Source organism: Tupaia chinensis, unplaced genomic scaffold, assembly GCF_000334495.1.
Source record: "Tupaia chinensis unplaced genomic scaffold, TupChi_1.0 Scaffold000689_1, whole genome shotgun sequence".
Lineage (NCBI taxonomy): Eukaryota > Metazoa > Chordata > Mammalia > Scandentia > Tupaiidae > Tupaia > Tupaia belangeri.
Window position 1 is genome coordinate 766,832 of NW_006160212.1, and position 18,547 is coordinate 785,378.

General features: G+C 35.8%; 1 long non-coding RNA gene across 1 annotated transcript in view; it reads right to left on the minus strand.

Moving 5' to 3' along the window:
• The window catches only part of LOC102487207 (uncharacterized), a 52,495-nt gene extending 35,118 nt beyond the window's left edge, over positions 1 to 17,377 (minus strand). The window contains exon 1 of the long non-coding RNA XR_336292.3: positions 17,255 to 17,377. This is a non-coding gene — a long non-coding RNA (uncharacterized LOC102487207). The remainder of the gene's footprint in view (positions 1 to 17,254) is intronic.
• Between the last annotated feature and the right edge of the window lie 1,170 nt (positions 17,378 to 18,547).

Genomic DNA, 18,547 nt, shown 5'->3' on the forward strand with positions numbered 1-18,547 from the left:
CAAGGCCAGAAGACAGTTGTGTTGTAATGGGATATATATTTCAGGACTCTCGTTCTAGTAGAAGGAACTGAGTGTTTCAAGTATAATGGTTAAGGGTTGGATTCTATTTAAGTGTTGGGGGAAAGAGTTGAAATTATAATTCATCACTCTATTTCATTTACTATTATATGTGGGTGAGTGGGGGACAGTGGACAATAAATTGTGCTATTTAGAGGTGTAGGCTAAGCCATTGTTTGGGCAGCTGTGTCAATAAAGTACAAACATAACATCAGTTTCCCATTACACACATCATTCAGAATCATATATTACTCAGTATAATGGACGAAGGGGAGACCAAAACCTAAAATGAAAAGAGAAATTGAAGTACAACCAGAGCAAGCAGCAGCTGAGCCGACAGCAGCCAGTACAGTGAAACACTTAGTTAGTTCTCTCGGAAAACAAGTGTTCCTGGCTTTAATGACCCTCGATGTCACGTCCCAGAAAGCTGAAGACCAGCTGGGGTGCAAGAATATTGAAAGCAAATTTTTCTTGCTATTCACAGGTAATTGGAAATAAATAGACGACTGCTTCCACACATTGCTGTGCAGATTGTGATTTAGTTCAAGAGTTTTGAAGGTGAATTTTTCTGTCTGTTTGTATTGACTTTGATGTGGATTTTTCAAAGTGGGTCCGATAGGAGAGTCACCAGGTGGGTATGTCATGGGTGCAACAGTGAATATTTTTTGAAGCTCAGATGGGGGAATAAAAACATTATCTACTTGGCCTTCCAGTTCTGCCCAGTTGTTGGTATAGGTCGACTAATACTGGATAACATTAGTTCAAAAATGATACCCCAAGCAGGGAGAAGGTTCATTTTGCTTTACTCAATAAACAGGCTTGCAAATATTTGCAATTGCTTATTTTTAAACTATAAACAGAATTCCTTTTTTATTGCTCTGAGAATTCCAGCTAAGGAAAGCATCCTCCTTTACAAAAGGCTCGATTTTTGATACACATATATAAGATATACATAAACATAAAGTGAAGGAGGGCGTATTTCTATAATTTAGATGTAGCACTAATCAGAGATTCTTTTGCCAAATTCATCTCATAAATTTGAGAACTCTTCTTACATTGTTTGTGAAAACTTAGACTTTAACAATTAGATTAAACAGAAGGATCCCATTAAATTGAATTCATATCTAATATTTTTAAGAAATACCACAGAATGTTCATTCAAAATTTAAATTTTTGTTATACTTTTAAGTATTCAGTTTTTCCTAATACCTTCATGTCTCTATATTGGGTGTGTTTCCTCTTATTTATTTGTTATTTGTGCGTTTTCAATCTGTTTTATTTCTTTCATTTATAGCTTTAATTTCCCTTTTCCCCAAGGAGTGTTTATTAGGATCTAATATGAATGACAATGAGTTACTAAAGTTCCAATTAATCCCATTATCCTGTTTCCCACCCTCTAAAATTACTATTGTCATAAATTACATAGAGTGTAATGAATGCATATGAAAATATTTCTAAGGAATTTAAAATATGCCTTTAAAAACCACTGTTATGCCTCTATAGCTTGCTATTTTTTTCCTGCTCTGTTGATAACTATTGAGGGCCCATACCAAGAAACAGAAGGAAATGAACCAACTTTTGTCCTTTTTTCAGCTTTCTTCCTTTATTGATACTTTGGTTATATATTTTTTCTGAGATAGTTTAGTTGTTATATTTATGACTTTCAATAATATATTCCTATGACTTGAGTTATAAGGTTTACAAAATATCTATCGCTCCTCACCTATCAAAAATGACAAGGGAGTCAGATAACTTACCCAGACTCTGACCATCTGTTTATTTTCACATTGTCATGATTTATATTATATAAGATTTTGTTTTCTCTAACCCAAGGGCAGATCTGAGTTTGGTGACGCTCAGAGAACAAACAATTTGTCCCTCACTAATTAAAATAATGCAAAACTATGATTGAAAAGTAGATTAAAAAAACATTATTTCTTTTGACTGAGATATCACAACAAATTAGAAATGTCAGCAAATGAATAAATGCAAGCATTCTAAAACCTAGGGAATCGTGTATTTTATATTAACAATCTATAATATAATATTACCTCTAATATTATTGTCCCTTTAATTTTTGACTATATATTATTTAATAACCACTTCATATGAAAATAATTTTGTAATGATTTATATGATGTGAGAAAATATACAATTCAGTCTGTTTCTAGAATGATCAATGTATGCGTTTTTATAGCTATAAATGTTTCTTGCTGATTCATAACTTGTGATTGATAACAAATTTGTAATTTGTATGTAACTTGTATTACTTACCAAATTTAGGATGACTTTTATCAGAATATCTTTTAAAACAAGATATAAGATTTCAAAGCATTTTAAATTTTCTGGTATCATGATTAAACTCTGTTTTAAATGAAAACAATTATCAGGACCAGCAGATGGTATAAGTTTATGTTGCTGGACTCCCAAGTAGTTGACTGTGGTTCAAGTCCTAAACTCTGAAGCTTAAAACTCATGCTGGGCACATGTGCATGTGTGCCTAAAATCCTGACAGGAGAATGGAGGAGAAGGAATTGTTATGTGGCTATCCCTCCCGGGGTGACTTCTCACTTCTGTCTCTCTGTCTCTTTCTGTCTCTCCAGTGAGCATGTGGTACGATGAGTGGTAGGTATCAGACATTTCCGTTATAGTTCATGGAAATGACAATGAATCACATGAACATATCCAATTATACTTTAACTAAAAAAGAGCCCTAAGTCTATTTCCCTTTTGTTGGTTCAAAAAAATATGTAGCTTTTCCAACTAGAAAAATATGTCATAAGCGAAACTGAAGTAAATGTGGAAGTCCTGATCCATGATTAAAATGCTTTTTGTTTGCAAACTTAAAAAAATGTATGAATTTGTAAACATAATACTAGGAACTCTATCCCCTGGAAAACACACACACACTACACACACACACACACCAGGCCTTGGAAAGTGAAGATGCAAGTGATGAATCCTGAATTTCATGATCATTGGTTTCAGATAGTGGTTTTATCCTTTGTAAATAGAATCTGTATCCATCATCTACTTCTTTTTCATTTCTTCATTTCCTTCTTAGTTGGATAAACACTATTTTTACTTTTCATTTTTAAAAAAATTATTTATTTCTTCTTTTATGGGAGAGAGATGCAGAGAAAGAGAGAGAGAAAGAGAAAGGCAAGTCCAACGGGGTCTTTATGCCACAATCTATCCCTAGCTTCAGTCAGATATGAATCATAGGCACCAGAGGTGCTTGTTTCTCTCTCTCTCCTTCTGTCTCTCTTTTTCTCTGTGCACATCTCTCCCTTATGGAAGAAATTAACTCTTTCTTTTTTTAAAGAAGAAGGAAAACTTAAAGCATTTGTAGAGACATTAATGCTCAATTTGAAAATAAATGGTTAATATGTGGTTTCAGAAATTCTGTATATATTTTTTGGACAATTACAAGCAAAAATTACCTATAATAATGTTTGATTTACAATGTTTGATCAAGGCAAGTCAATTCCTTTTCCCACTCAATGAAGCTTAGACCAACTTTTTGCCCTAGGGTGGGAGGGTAGTTAAAAATGCAAGAATCACATGATGCTGTCCAGGTATATGTAATTAGGCTTCAATGTGATTAAAAACTTTTGCAATACTAACAAGAATAAGGAGAAGACAAAGTAGTTCCTGTTTCTTCTCTCATGCCCAATACTTCAATAATCAGTCTTTTGGGAAACTCTGAGTTCTCTTTGCTGTATGCCAACTGCCAATTCATAAGTAACGTAAGGCTTGATGCTAAGAAGACCTGACAGCACAGAACAGAAAAGCAGGAGAAGAATCCTATGCCCCCAAGTAGCCCTCTGGACATAGACACTACAAGATGCAAAAATGAGGCCATAGAGCAAGGAGGCATCATTTCAGTGACCCTGGAGCCACTAGGAATTGAAATAAAATAAGTACCAGAACAAAGGTTTCTTCTCTGTTGGCTTGTACATGATAGCATGGCCAATTTCATTGTAAGTTTATGCCATCTCTAAGTCTGCATTGCAAAAGAAAAATTACCTATCTTCCTATAATATATATAAGCTACTTTAAAAAAAAGATGCCTTTTCTCCTTTTACTAAAACCTTGCCCACTATAAAATATACTTATTGAGTTACAATTATGTTTGTGGATGTATTTTACTAAAGACTGAGTATATGAGAATACAACTAATGCATTAGAAAAGAAGAAATACAACTTTCTTCCAATGCCAAAGGACAATAAATAGGCAAAAGGCCAGTGTCTGAAAATATTTTTCATAGCAAGGTTTCCATGAAATAAATATAAATGAGGACACACAATCTGTGCTTATAAAGTATAGAAAATGACATTCTGTATTTTATGAAAAAAATAAAATTTATACTCATGAATATTCTTTTTAATGAGTTTATTACACATTAAAGAGTATAGACTAAACTATACAAAACAATTACAAACAATATTGGGTAACTATTTCTCAGAATTATTTGATTGTCAGTGATACAGACACAAATGGGCTTCAAGTTAATATAAACACAGCATTTGACTATTTTCTGACATTTTTAGTGACATTATTATAAAATTAAGAGAATAAAAGATTTATAAATGGTTTAGGAATTTGGATAAAATAATTTCAATAACCCCAGGATTATCGGAATAGCATGTGAAGAATGATAGGTAATTTATATATCACATATTTCTGCTTACATAAGTATAATAACAGATTTAAACAAGTAAGTAATTTTATATAAATACGTTTTATACTGATCAATTCAAACAATCCAGAACCTGTTATTAAAAAAGAATTGAATAATTGTTTAAAGGAGGGGAGATGTCAAAAAGCTAGTGAAATAGAAGTTTTCTACTGTAATCTATTCACATTACCAATTTTGACCAGCACTTAATTATGAGAGTGCCTTTCTGGATGTCTTGGTTTCCTGAAAATGTCAGTACATTTTTGAGGCCTCCTCACAAAAAATGAAATACAAACACAGGCACATTAAACAGGGTAAGTAAAATAGTGTCACTTTAACCTCATCACCTGTATCCCAAAGCAGGACAGTTCAGTGCCAAGAGATCCCCTCTTGGTCTATGATTCCCTCCACAAGGGAATGTGAAAACATCATGAATTAGCATCTGGCTTTTTTAGCTCTGTAGGACACTACTCAAAGGCTCAACCATTTCTCACTCCACCAGAATACTGAGTAAAAGAGCATGGGAGAATGGCTAGGAGAGGTTGAAGAAGTAAAGTAAGGATGAGCTCACGGCAACCACAATATGAAATTCAATAGAAGACTGCATATTTTACTAACTACTTTGTGAACTCTATCAGGAGACCCCACACACGAACCATTCTGGTTGCTTTGCCTGCTTACTATACAGTGCCTCACAGGTGCCCACAACATACTTTGCAATGTCTCCATGCATGGCCAGCCCCCATATATAACATCCAGATGGTGAGTGTAAACTTTTGCAAATGACTTATGAATATGAGCAGTCAGTCAGCTCAGCTCTGGTGGGCTAGGAAAACAACACAGATTTGAGCATTTCAAGGTATTTCCCTAGGGAAAATGAATTAGAATTCCTCATAAACTTTCTTGGATTTTCAGGATAGAGAAAAGACATGCAATCTTAAGAACTTCCTCTTCCCAAGGAAAAAACAACAATGTGGAGTAGGACTATATCTAAAGATGTCTCAGAGAATCTCACAATCTCTGTCAATACTGATTAGTAAAGATGTTTCTTTCCCAAAATCAATCAGTAAAGACTGAGGAAATGACCATTTTCAAATGCAGAGGGTAGTACAAGATTTCAAGAGATATACTCTCCCACCAAAAAAAGTAAACTTGGTACCACCAGATGAACACACTAAGTTTTCAGAAATTGATCCCAAAGAAATGGAGGTCTACCAAATCTGACAAAGAATTTGAAAAAAAAATTTTGAGAGTTTTTTGCTATAGGGAGTGTTCACTCACCAGAAAGAGAAAGAGAGACAGAGAGACAGAAAGTGATAAATCACCACCCCCCTCCCCGGGGAGGATGGTCATGCCGCAATCCCTTCTCCTTCGTTCTCCTCTTGGGATCTTGGGCACACACGCCCGGTGTGAGTTTAAGTCACTGGGTCCGGGACTTGAACCACAGTCGACCACATGGGAATCCAGAGACATAGCCATTACGCCAACTGCTGGTCCCAAGACTTTATGTTTTTATTCACACACACACACACAGACAGACACACACACAAACAGTATAATAAACTGTGGTGGCAATATAATTGTTGGAAGCATTACTAAATACAGTATGGAATTTCCTTAAAAAATATAACAACCTTATATTCAAACAATCCCACTACTCTCAAGATCGTTGTAGCATTCTTCACAATAGCAAAGATAGAAAGACAATCAAAGCCTCTATTGACAAATGAATGGATAAAGAAAATGTGTGTGTGTGTGTGTGTGTGTCTGTGTGTATGTGTGTGTGTAAAGGAATAATAGTCTTTTTGGTTTGTTTGTTTGCTATATGGTAGGTGAATTTTCTGGAGACAGAGAAGTGGGGGGTTGAGTAAGAAAGTACCCCCTAGGGGGGAATGGCTAGACCATAATCCCTTCTTTATTCTCCCCTCAAGATTTTGGGCACACACAAGTGCCTGGTGTATTTTTCAAGCTGCTGGGTCTGGGACTCAAATGGCGAACTTAGTCATGGGATCCAGACACCTTACCCACCATACCACTGACTGGCCCAATAGTAAGTCTTTTAAAAAGAAGGAAATCCTGCCACTTATGGTAATATGGAAACATGGATTCACATGGACAATGTTATGCTAAGTGAAATAAGCTGGACATGAAGGAAAAATTGGTTGATACCACAAATAGGTGAAACCTAAAATTTGCAAACTCATATAAAAAGAGAATATTAATGATGGTTACCAGCAAGGTGTAAGTGAGGGGAAAAGGGACATGTCTCAAAGCGTACCACTTTTTTTTAACAAAAGCTTTTGTTTCTTTCATAATTTCATATGTTACAGATACTCTTAGAGCTTAGCAAGTCCTCATAAGCACACTAATGATAGAAGATTTAGGTTTAAACAGATCCTCATTGACAAAACTTTAGTGTGCCCTAAGCTTTGCTGGGCAACCTGCGAAACAAGCAAGATCTTTCAAGGTGAAAAATTTATTCAAGACCCAGCCAGATGCATACACCAGGTAAACACGCCCTCTCAAATTGCAGAGTCTGATCCATGAGCTGTTTATAGATACCAGTAAAGCAAGACAATCTTGTGGTTTCCACATTTCTGTAGAAGTAAGAAAGGAGAGGGGAGTGAGGCGTTGTATAAATCCACCTCTATTTGTAAACTAACATAAAATTTGGGTTCCAGCACCCTTTATCAATACTATGGGAAAAAGTATTCTGATTGCATAATAGTCCACAAATAGTTGGTTGATTATTTTAGTGAGTGCATTTTTAGCTATTATTTTCCATTAGGATGAAAGAAACTAAGCAAATTTGTCACCATCATGGTAATACCTGCCTCATGAAAACTGAGGATCAGTTCCACTTGGAACCTGCATATCAGACAAAACTAATGACTAATTCTTCCACCAGCGTCTCTATTCACAAGTCAATATTATCACGGGATCACGTGTTCTTAAGCACTAGAATTCTGACTCATTGCGACCGTCAGAGATTTTCTTCATCCCTTCCAATTTAAGTTATTGTGTCATGCAAGTGACTTTCTCTTTTATCACATAGTTACTTTGTGTGTGATGTTATACCTTGGCAGTTGGTTCTGGAAATTTTTTTTTAAAGCCATTTATTATTTTCTTTGAGCTTTTGTGTTTCTAGAAAATGGTCTCTCCTCATTCCAACACACACGAACTGAATTCCCTTCCTCAGTAAAAGCCTTTAAAGTTCACATCGTTAGTGTGTGTTTCTTGCTTCTGGTGAACAAGGAACAGAGAAAGTAGTGACTAATATAAGAATCATGAGTGAAGATATGTTTTATTCATAAACTTTGCACCTCCAGTGAAATTAAAAGCAAAGTAAAGGGTCGAAGCTGTGAACCCTTTTTCCTAGAGCCTGTAAACCAATAAAGGCTTTATATTAGCTATCGATATCTATCTCTGAGTTGCCTTAATAACATCTTATTCCCTGTTTTCACCAGCCATCAATAATATTTCTGCCTGCCCGCTCAGGCCCCTATCTCTGCGTGCAATTGCATTATAAGGGTCTATAAGCCCAATTTGCTTCACATTCTTATTTTTGGAAAAGGCTGGCTGGCTTTTGTAATGAGAGCAGCTGCCAAGAAGGCTTGACAGAATTTGTGGCCCATCTGGCTTATAATCTTCACTCAATATCGCAGAGGCCTAAACTCTGAGACCTGCTGATAAGCCCAGGCATCCAGGCAAGCGATGGCAGCCTTCTCTGTGATTTCTCATTAAAGCCAGGGACATCTCTCTGGGAATCTCTCATATCCTGGATATCACATAATTCCTTTTTTCATTTTCTAATAAGTACAAGAGAGTTGTATTCTTTCACACTTTAGTATCTTTGTGTCCCCAGATATGGGTGAACAGCTACATTTGGGAAATTTTGACATTTGAGTATTTGGGTTTCCTAAAGTATTTGTTCTTATTGAAAAAGAAATTAAAGAAAGAAAGGAAATTCTGTGAAGTAAGTCATAATATATTAAATAATCATTGATATATTTTAGCTGAGTAGAGATTCTTTTTTTCCTCCTATATATTTATGTACATTTTCTATCACAATTCCATCTGCAGGGTCAGTGGTTCATGGCAAACAGGAATAGAATAAATAGCATAGTCGCTGACTTAGCCAGCATGGATTGGCCTCTTTCCTTGGAGACTGAACGAAAAGGGAAAAGATAAAGAAGAGGCTATGGAGGGAGCGGGAAGGACTTCATTCAAAGTATCCTTCTCCTCTAAGTTGCCTATGAAGAAGACATTTTGGAAATAATGTACTTCCTTGCAATCCCCTCTGTTCTGAAGTTTTTTTCTGAATTCATATAGTATATTTAGTGTTGTTTGTTATGCATTACTAGTATGTGAGAATAAGAAGGTGATACACTCCTTGTCTCCTGTTGCCTGTATGTATTGGCTTCTAAACTACTGAGAAAACAGCAGTCTCCCATAGTAGGGCTATAGAAAAGGATTCTATACTCTGGTAGATCTGTGTCTACCAATGAAATTTAGTTTGGAAGAGTGACAAGCCTTTATTTACAATGTTATTTATCTTTGTTCTCTTGTAGGAAATGCTTTGCTATATTTTCTGCTATATTTTTTAGATAAACTTGAAATGGTAGTGATAATATTCTGAACAAAATGTTCCTTTGGGAAGAATCCGAATAATAATTTATAAATGAAACTTTGGACAAGGAACAGAACTGGTTACTTGTAGGGTAGAAGACTGGATATTTGGGGAATCAAGACATAAAAGTCAATGCTTTCTTATCAATTATTGAACATGGATTTACATGGAATCTTCATTAGATGGTACAAATTTACTTAAGTGATGGAGGTTTGCATGAGTTTGAAAAACAATAGTCTATTTTGTCAAAAGGAGGTGAAAGACCAAAACAGAGGTTTAGATGTCAAAGTGAAGAAGGTAGCTACTCTTAACAACATGCTGATAGGAACATCTCAGACAAAACAAACTGACCCTTGAAAAACATATCCAAGACATTCAGATTGAGAACAACTGAGGCGCCAAGAGAATGCATACTGTGACCTGGGCGTGTGTGTGTGTGTTTGTGTATGTGTGTGTGTGTACGTACACTCAGAAACTGAGGAGACTGCAAGTAGAAAGAATAAACCCACTGAGCAACAACAAGAAACAACTAGAAAAAATAATTCTATAATCTGGGCATTAAAGCCAACTCACATGTATCTTCCTTGGTATGGAACTGAAGCAGACCAGATTGTTGAGCAACAAAACTCATGGAAAATTCTATCAGGTATTAGTTAAACCTAAATCTAGGAATCTTTGCTATTTATGAACAGTTTATTTCATTTTTTGTTACTTTTTTAATTCCCCTTTAAAATTACTTAATAAAAATAACTTCTTAGAAATACTATGAACTTTTCTCGGGTGAACTAAAAAATAAAAGGAATCTTATCCAATATTGTATTAGAGAGGACCAGTTGGAGCACTACCATCACTCTTAGGCCAATTTTTCCTCCCTTCTCCCTAGAATCCGTATTCTCAAAGGTCTGGTTCATATGCCACTTGCCCTTTTACTGTTTCAAATCACCAGGAGTGTCCCTGTTTCTCTGTATGGTAATAGCTTCTATTGTCTGCATCACTCATTTTCCTGTTACTTGAGAATACACTATTATTTTAAATTCACTGTTATTGAAAATGTATTACTAGGTTTCTTTCCCCATGCAGCACCTTTATATTTCTAATTATATGGCCTCCTATAGTTATATATTTATTTATTTATTTATTTATATTTATTATTGCAAGAAAGTGTGCTTGCTGGAAATGGTGGGGAAGGGTAGAAAGTACCCCTCCCCTAATGGAACATGGCCATGGTATAACCCCTTCTCCTCCATATCTCCATCTTGTTGAGGTTTAGGGGCATGTACACACTTGGGCCCAGCATATTTTTCAAGCTGTTGTTTGACCAGGTGGTATGTGGCTCCTCTAAGTACCAAATCATGAGTTCAGTCCTATAGTTACTAATTCAGTACTTTCCAATAGTAGAGACTCTAAAAGCAGATGCCACGTCATTATTTCTTTATTATTTAACTAATGCAAAGTAGTTTTTTTGTTTTTGTTTTTGTTTTTAGAGAGAGATTTTTGCTATAGGTCATGTGTACTTGGTGGACATAGAAACAGACAGACACAAAGAGAGAAATCATTCCCTCTAGGGGGATGGCTATGCAGCAATCTCTTCTTTGTGGCCATAACATAATCCTTTCTCTTTCATACTCCATCCTGTTGAAGATTTTGGACATACACACATATGTGTCCAGCATGAGTTTCATGCTACCAGGTCCAGGATTCTAACTGTGGTTGGCTGTATGAGAGTCCAGCATCTTAGCCTCTGTGCCACCTGCTGGCCTCAAAGTGTTCAATTTTTAAAGCTCCAGAACTACTAGCTATAATGTCCAACCACAGAGTTCCAAATCTTCTCCTGTAAATGTAGTTTTTTTAATTAATAAAACTACCTGCAAAGTTACTACATAATGGTTAGAATGTCTCAGATTATTCAGTAAATAAGGTACATAAATACTAGGTTTGTGGACACATACTGTACCATCCAATACAACTTGTCATGGTCTTGGTATGTTTCACTCTGTTTCTGCATATGAGAGAAATTCACAGTTACTGGAAAAACTATGCTTGGATATCAAACTTTTTTATACCAGAAAAAATGGGTACTTTCATTTCATTTTTCCACAAGCTTTTTAAATGTACTCTCAGAAGTGAGAGGAAAACTTTTGAAAGAATAAGAAATATAAGGGTCCTGAATGAGAAAGCATGTGAGACAATATCTTCCTTCTCCTGCAAGTGAGTGAAATCCAACAGCATTTGGCTGCTCAACCTGATGCTCAAGCATTAATTTCACACTGTATTTCCCAGAAATTGAAGACATTTAATTGACTTTTTATAACTGATATTGAGACTTTTTTTCTACTTCATGCCTCATGGGATGGAAAAACTGCTTTGAGTGAGGCTCAGTGACTTGTCTGCCAAACTGCAAAAAGGTAACAAGTCAGTAAATACCAAATCCAGATTGGACCCTATATTTTATAATACCCTTGTTTTATTTCTAGGGAGAATTATTGCACTTAAGAGTACTTTAATGGAGATAAAGATTAGATATTTTTCCTTAAGGATGTAAATACTTAAATTCATAAAAATGTTTTAGCTATAAAAGACTTTAGAAAGTGAGGTGTACAGAGTTTAATTCTTCACATGCTAGAAATCATCATCATATCAGAATTCAAGAACAAATTCGCATGTTTGTTAACTTTTTCCAAGATCGAAATAAGTAGGAAAGAAAGAGGAGTTGAAGAAAAAAAAATCTGAAATGTGCTATATTCCTAGTGTGTGCAAGGCTGTTTTCTTTTCTTTTCTTTTCTTTTCTTTTCTTTTCTTTTCTTTTCTTTTCTTTTCTTTTCTTTTCTTTTCTTTTCTTTTCTTTTCTTTTTTAAATTGTCAGTGCTGGAGATGTATGAACTTGCCAGAGAGAAATAGAGAGATGGAGAAAGAGAGAAAGGGGAAAAACCACCTGCTCCCATTTGGGTGTGGTAACATTGCAATCCTATTTCTTCCATTTCTCCATCTGAATGTCAGGATTTAGGACATGTACACCCACATACCTATGTGCTTTTCAAACCACTGGGCCTGAGATTCAAACTGTGATCAGTTATGTGGGACCCAGCTCTCTGAGGCAATAGGGCCAGTCTTAAATTTTCTGTAAAAAGAATACATTTTTCCCTGAAAAAAAGGTGAAGTGACAGTAAAATGCCTATGTATTCATTTCTCTTTCTATAAGCAGTTTCAGAATCTTGGGAGTATCTTAAAAATGCCTCAGTTGGATTAGGTGAAAGATATGGGCATCTGAATTGAAATTCTTGCTTGATTTTATAAAACACTAATGGAGAAAGCCATTACTAAAACAAAAACAATAATAATATCATCAAGATATAAGTGACCTGCAAATGAATGTCAGAGATTTTTCAGAGTTCTCAGAAGAAAACCTCCCACTGAGAAGCATGGCTTGAAATCACTTCCCAGGACAGTAGCTTTTAGAACCTATATGTGCTCTGAATAGGTGTTTCAGTGAGTGCTGCCAACTGTATCCTTCAAGTAGAGAGAAACGCAGTGATTACTCTGAAACCTTTAAGAATAAGGTATTCAACTGGGAACAAGAAGATTAGTATGCATAGAGGGAAAACATAACACCAACTCTCATAAGCTAGTATGCTATGTGTACATATATATTTATGTTCTCTACATAGTAACTTTTTTTTTACCAGTGCTGTATTATTAATTATTTTTCTAATAATTCTAATTTCTGTTCCTTTTCTTTAGCTTCTTACTGGCGGGCAAACAGCATAGAGTAATTTAGTATCAGGAGATGCTTGAAAAGAACATGTCTCTACAGTTGTGGACTTATTTAATTTGGTGAACAACTTAACTATTCTAATAATGCAAACTCCATTATTTGGCTACAAATCTTCAAATTAACTTCTTCCTAAATAGCAAATATTGTAAGCCAGTCATACAAAGTTGGTTGCTTCCAGTTGGAGTGCCCAGAGCAGTAGCATGAATAATGACAATGGCTTGCGAGAAGTTTGTGTTTTAATTTATCCTCTCCTTTATACAGATACCTAGACTATCCTGGGAATCTATGTCCTCATCTGTAAACTGAGAAATGAAAAGCAGTACCTGATGTGTCAACATTATAATGTTGGTTAAATGTAGGATAGGTGAGAAGGATTTGAAATCTCTAAAACACTATAGAGATGAAAGGAACTATTATTTTCACTATGGTCTGTTTTGAAATTATTGAAACCATGCTTAAACTGCAGCACCCTTCCTCATATTAGATTTATCTCATAGTCTTTCTTACATTTATAGTCTGTATTGCATAATCATCAAATTTTTCCAGCCTATTTCTGTAAAATCTCCTACTGCATAGCAAAGAAAAAAATGTACAATATTTTGTTCTCTAATTGTTTTATGTACTCATGTGTATGTGTGTGTGTGGGGGGGAAGTGGGTGTATTGTGTACATATATTCTTCAGTATGTATGAAGAATATATAGGTGTGTGTATATATATATATGTGTGTGTGTTATGTATATATATATATATATATATCCTTTTTTACTTTACAATAACCATATTTTCTTTAGCTTTTCTTTTCATATGGTTACTTCTATACTTTGCAATACTTAGTGTTCAGAAATTATTCTCTATTAACTATTTTAAAACTAGAAAATAAGAAAAATATTGAAAACAAGTGATATAATAGAAAATGTTTCATATTTTACTGAAAATATAAGAAGTCTTTCTCTTGGGGCCAGCAGATGGTGTGGTGGATAAGGGCGCTGGATTCCCACATAGCCAACCATGGTTCAAGTCCCGGACCTGGTGGCTTGCTTTCTCACTTTCCCTTTCTCTCTCCCTCCCCCACCCCTCTCTCTCGCTCATCAAATTAAAAAAAAAAAAAACTAACAATAACAAATGGAAATAAATAAATAAATCTTAAAAAAAAAAGAAGTCCTTCTCCAAAATATCTAGTTTTATTTTCCAACTACCTCCCAACACTGAGAAGTTTCAAAATGAAGTTACAAAACAAGACTATGTATAGTCAAGGGTCTTACTGATTGTAAACAAGTATCAAAATGCGTGGGTTCAATTGGGGACTAAGTAATATATGTATCATATAGACTAATACTATTCTTGTAAGGCATAACAGAGGAAATAAATATCAGTTTGCTATGTTAAGATTTGCTGTTGCTATATAGAAACAGAAATAGAATAAATCAAAATAAAAGGTCCTCTTCATTGTGATATCCCTGTCACCCTGTTTCGGCTTCTCCGTCATACACACACACACACACACACACATGCACACACACACACCTTGCCACAGACCTTAGATTAGATTACTAACATCTGTCTCAAACCTCTTCCTTCCTGGATCCTTTCACAAACACCAAATCTTAACCCTTTTAACACTAAGATGCTATATCTACAAAGAATAAATGGTCTTTGTGCAATGCTGCCAGTTTCATATTCTCAAGTTTATCATTAATAGGTATTTCACTCGTTATGTAAACATGGCATGGCAGGGAATCGATGACCTCAGATCAAAGCCAAAGTTAGAACAAGCAGCCTGACCAAGAACCATGTCCTTCACCACACTTAATGAGAGCCCAGTCCCCATCTAGCTGCAGCATACACCCAGCAGTGTGGTCCTGGTTGGGCATGGTAACAGTTACCTCCCTGGCAGGACTTTCCAGATTTACCATTTCATAATGACTTCCCAGAAACTATTCTCGGGCTTATTCCTCACGTACCTAAATCCTGCGGGAAGAAGATTGCTACATTTTCCAATTCTATGCCTCTGCCATGGAAGGAAAACTTCTAATACATATTTTGAAAAAGGTTTTTAAAGTTACTTTCAGGACCAGCAAGTAGCATAGTGGTTACAGCACCGGATTCTCAAATGGTTGACCACAGTTTGAGTCCTAGGCCTGGTCGCATGAAAATCATGCTGAGTGTATGTGTGTGCATGCCCAAATCACAGAGGAATGGAAAAGAAGGGCTATTGCATGTCCTTCTGCCTGAAGGGGGGGTAAGTTCTCACTTTTTCTCTCTCTGCCCTTCTCTCTCTTTCTCTCTCTCTCTCTCTCTCTCCAGTGAGGACATGCACCCTATGACTAAAACCTTAAGCAAAATAGGGAGGAAAGCTACCCTGTCAGTTGGGTCTTATTTTAAGGGTAGAGAGATACTTAAACCTGCTTTGAAAAAAGGATAAAAGAGACTCAATCTGAGGGTCACCAATTGCAAACAGACTCCATTAAAACTGCCACCAGACACATTATTAATATAGTAATCATAGTAATAGTCACAATTTATCCAAACCATTTATGTAAATGGAGTTAGTATACACTATTTACGCAAACGGTGGCATATGATACCATCCAGTACATATATGGTATTTTTATTATTATTTTTCATTATATCATTATCTATGATCATAAAATTTTACTGGTTACTATAAATTACATTTGTAAATAAGCATACATCTATTGAATTCCACATGTTCATAAAATTCTGCTTAAAAAGAGGTCAGCATAATTGTAAGGATTGCATTATTTGATTTACCCAGTGTTAGCACAGGGATAATGATTTCAAATGTGGGCATTTTTATGAACAGGAGTTATGATAAAAAGTCTATGTATATAGACAAATACTATACCATAATATGAAAAGATAAAAAAGTGATCGTATAGGAATTTTTCATTGCTCTAGTTTAAAATGTCATTTTTAAAGATAATACACTTGTTTTAGTTGGCTTGGGCTACCATAACAAAATAACCTAGGCTGGGTGATTGAATCAACAGAAATTTATTTTCTCACAGTTTTGGAGGATGAAAGTCTGGGATCGGGGTGTCAGAATAGTCAGTGTCTTGTGAGGACTCTTCCTGACACGTAGACAACCTCCTTTGCATCCTCACACAGCAGAGAGCACTAGTTCTCAGGTCTCTCTCTCTTTTATTTTTTAAGAGATTTTTGCGATAGGGCACTTGACTCTCCAGAGAGACAGAGAGAAAGTGAGAAATCACCTCCTAGGAGGGATGGCCACTCCATAGTCCCTTCTCCTCCACTCTTTTCTCAAGATTTTGCACATGAAGTCACATGTGCCTTGCTTGAGCTTTAAGCTTGCCGGTTCTGGGAATCGAAACAGGGTTGGCCATGTGGGAGTCCAGTGTCTTAATCACTATGCCATCTGCTGGCTCCCAGGTTTCTTTTTATAAGCGCTCTAATGGTATCATGAGAAATACCCTTATGACCCCCATTGAACCACAATTACCTCCTGAAGATCCTGTCTTCAAATGCTATCCCATTGAGGATTAAGGTCCCAACATGAGTTTGCCAGAAGATATAAACACTTAGTTCATAACAATGCTTAAGGACTTTTTTTTTGTCTTTTGGTAAAATTATCATGATAATTTCAAAGTGCCATTGAGGGGCACTCAATTTGGGAAAAATAAATTTGAAATAGAAATAGTTATCTTAAACTATGAGCTTTTGTTAATTAAGAAGAGCTAAATTTAACTGTAGAATAAAGAAACGTTTTATTATTACTCATAAAATCATTCAGCATATTTAAACAATATACAGTTGTTTTTGAAGTGGAATCCTAATCACATGTCTTCTACCAACATCTCTTCAGAGAATCTCTACTGCTAGTGAGGTATCTATCCCAGCACTGGCTGGCATCTGTTTTTTCTTTTTCTAGTCTGTTGCCACATTGCTTCCTCCCATGTCTACACATCACACCTATCAGTACCACTGAGAAAGGTGGCCACCCGCCGATTGCAACTTTCTGTTATCGTATTAATCTGGGTTCCCCAAGAACAGACACACAAACTCATACACACACACACACACACACACACACACACACACACACACAGACTTATTTTAAAGAATTGGCTTACACAGTATGGAGGTTCACTTGGTAAACCCAAAATCTGCAGTCTGCTGGCAGAACTCCTTCTTGCTCAGAGAAAGTCAGTGTCTGTTCTCTTCAGGCTTTCTACTGTGTGATATCCACCCACACTGCAGTAAGCAATCAGCTTGACTCAAAATCCACAAATGTAAATGTTCATTTCATCCAAAAACTAACTTCAAAGGAACAACCAGGACAATGTCCAAATATCTCATCAAATGAACCATCACAGTTGCTCTATAGCAAGAACAAATGCTCCTCTTAGTTACTTTATCCAACTCTACAAGGGTTTGGATGAATAAACATTTTTTGAGCACTTATCATGTATTAAGTGCTGGGTAAGGTACTTTTACCCTAAGGGTAAAATTTTGTGGGTAAAACTTTAATATTATTTTCATTTTACAGACAAAAAGCAATGGAAGCATTGTTGGTTTAATTGACTATGTACAAATCAATATCCAGGTCACAACTCTCCCATGAGACTGTCTTTTATGCATTTCTGTGAATGAAATTCTGTGTAATGACACAGGGTTCATACATTTTTACATCCCCAGTCAAGGAAAATGAGATTGAGCCTACTGCAGAATCTCCCATTTTTCCTCCTCTTTCCTTCCTTCACACATGTCTCGTCCTCTATATCTCCCACTGCTTCAAAACCAAGCCTTCACACTCTGGTTGCATCACTTGGCAGTATTAAAATGAGATGATAACTGCCAATTTTGAGTGTCACTGAATGTTAGAACTATGCTACAAGTTTAATATAGTTTTGTTTTGTTTTGTTTCTCTTGCCTGAGGGCACATGCACTAGCCAGATAGAGAAAGAGAGAACATCTCAATGGGGTATGGTCATGCCATAATCCTTTTATCTTCCATTTCTCCATGCTATCATGATTTGAGGCATGCATGCACATGAGCTAAGCCGTTCTTTGAATTGTAGGGGTCACAATTTGAACCGTGACCAACATATGGGAGATGGTTAAATATGCATGGCATTTAATTGTTTACTCTAAGACAAGCCCAACACTACAATATAGGGTTTAAATAAATCACCTCACACCATGCTTTCTTGCATGCATAAACAATCTCACACCTTTGTGAATATACACACATATACAATCCTATGAGACAGGTGCATTGTACAAATAAGATAGTTGAAATTTAGAAGACAAAAGAAAATTGCTGACATCAAACAATTAGTAAGTTATTAAAGCACATTGAAGGCACTGCTGAAATCCACTGTGATCCACTACCCTGTACTACCACTTCAGGGTCCTTCAACCTT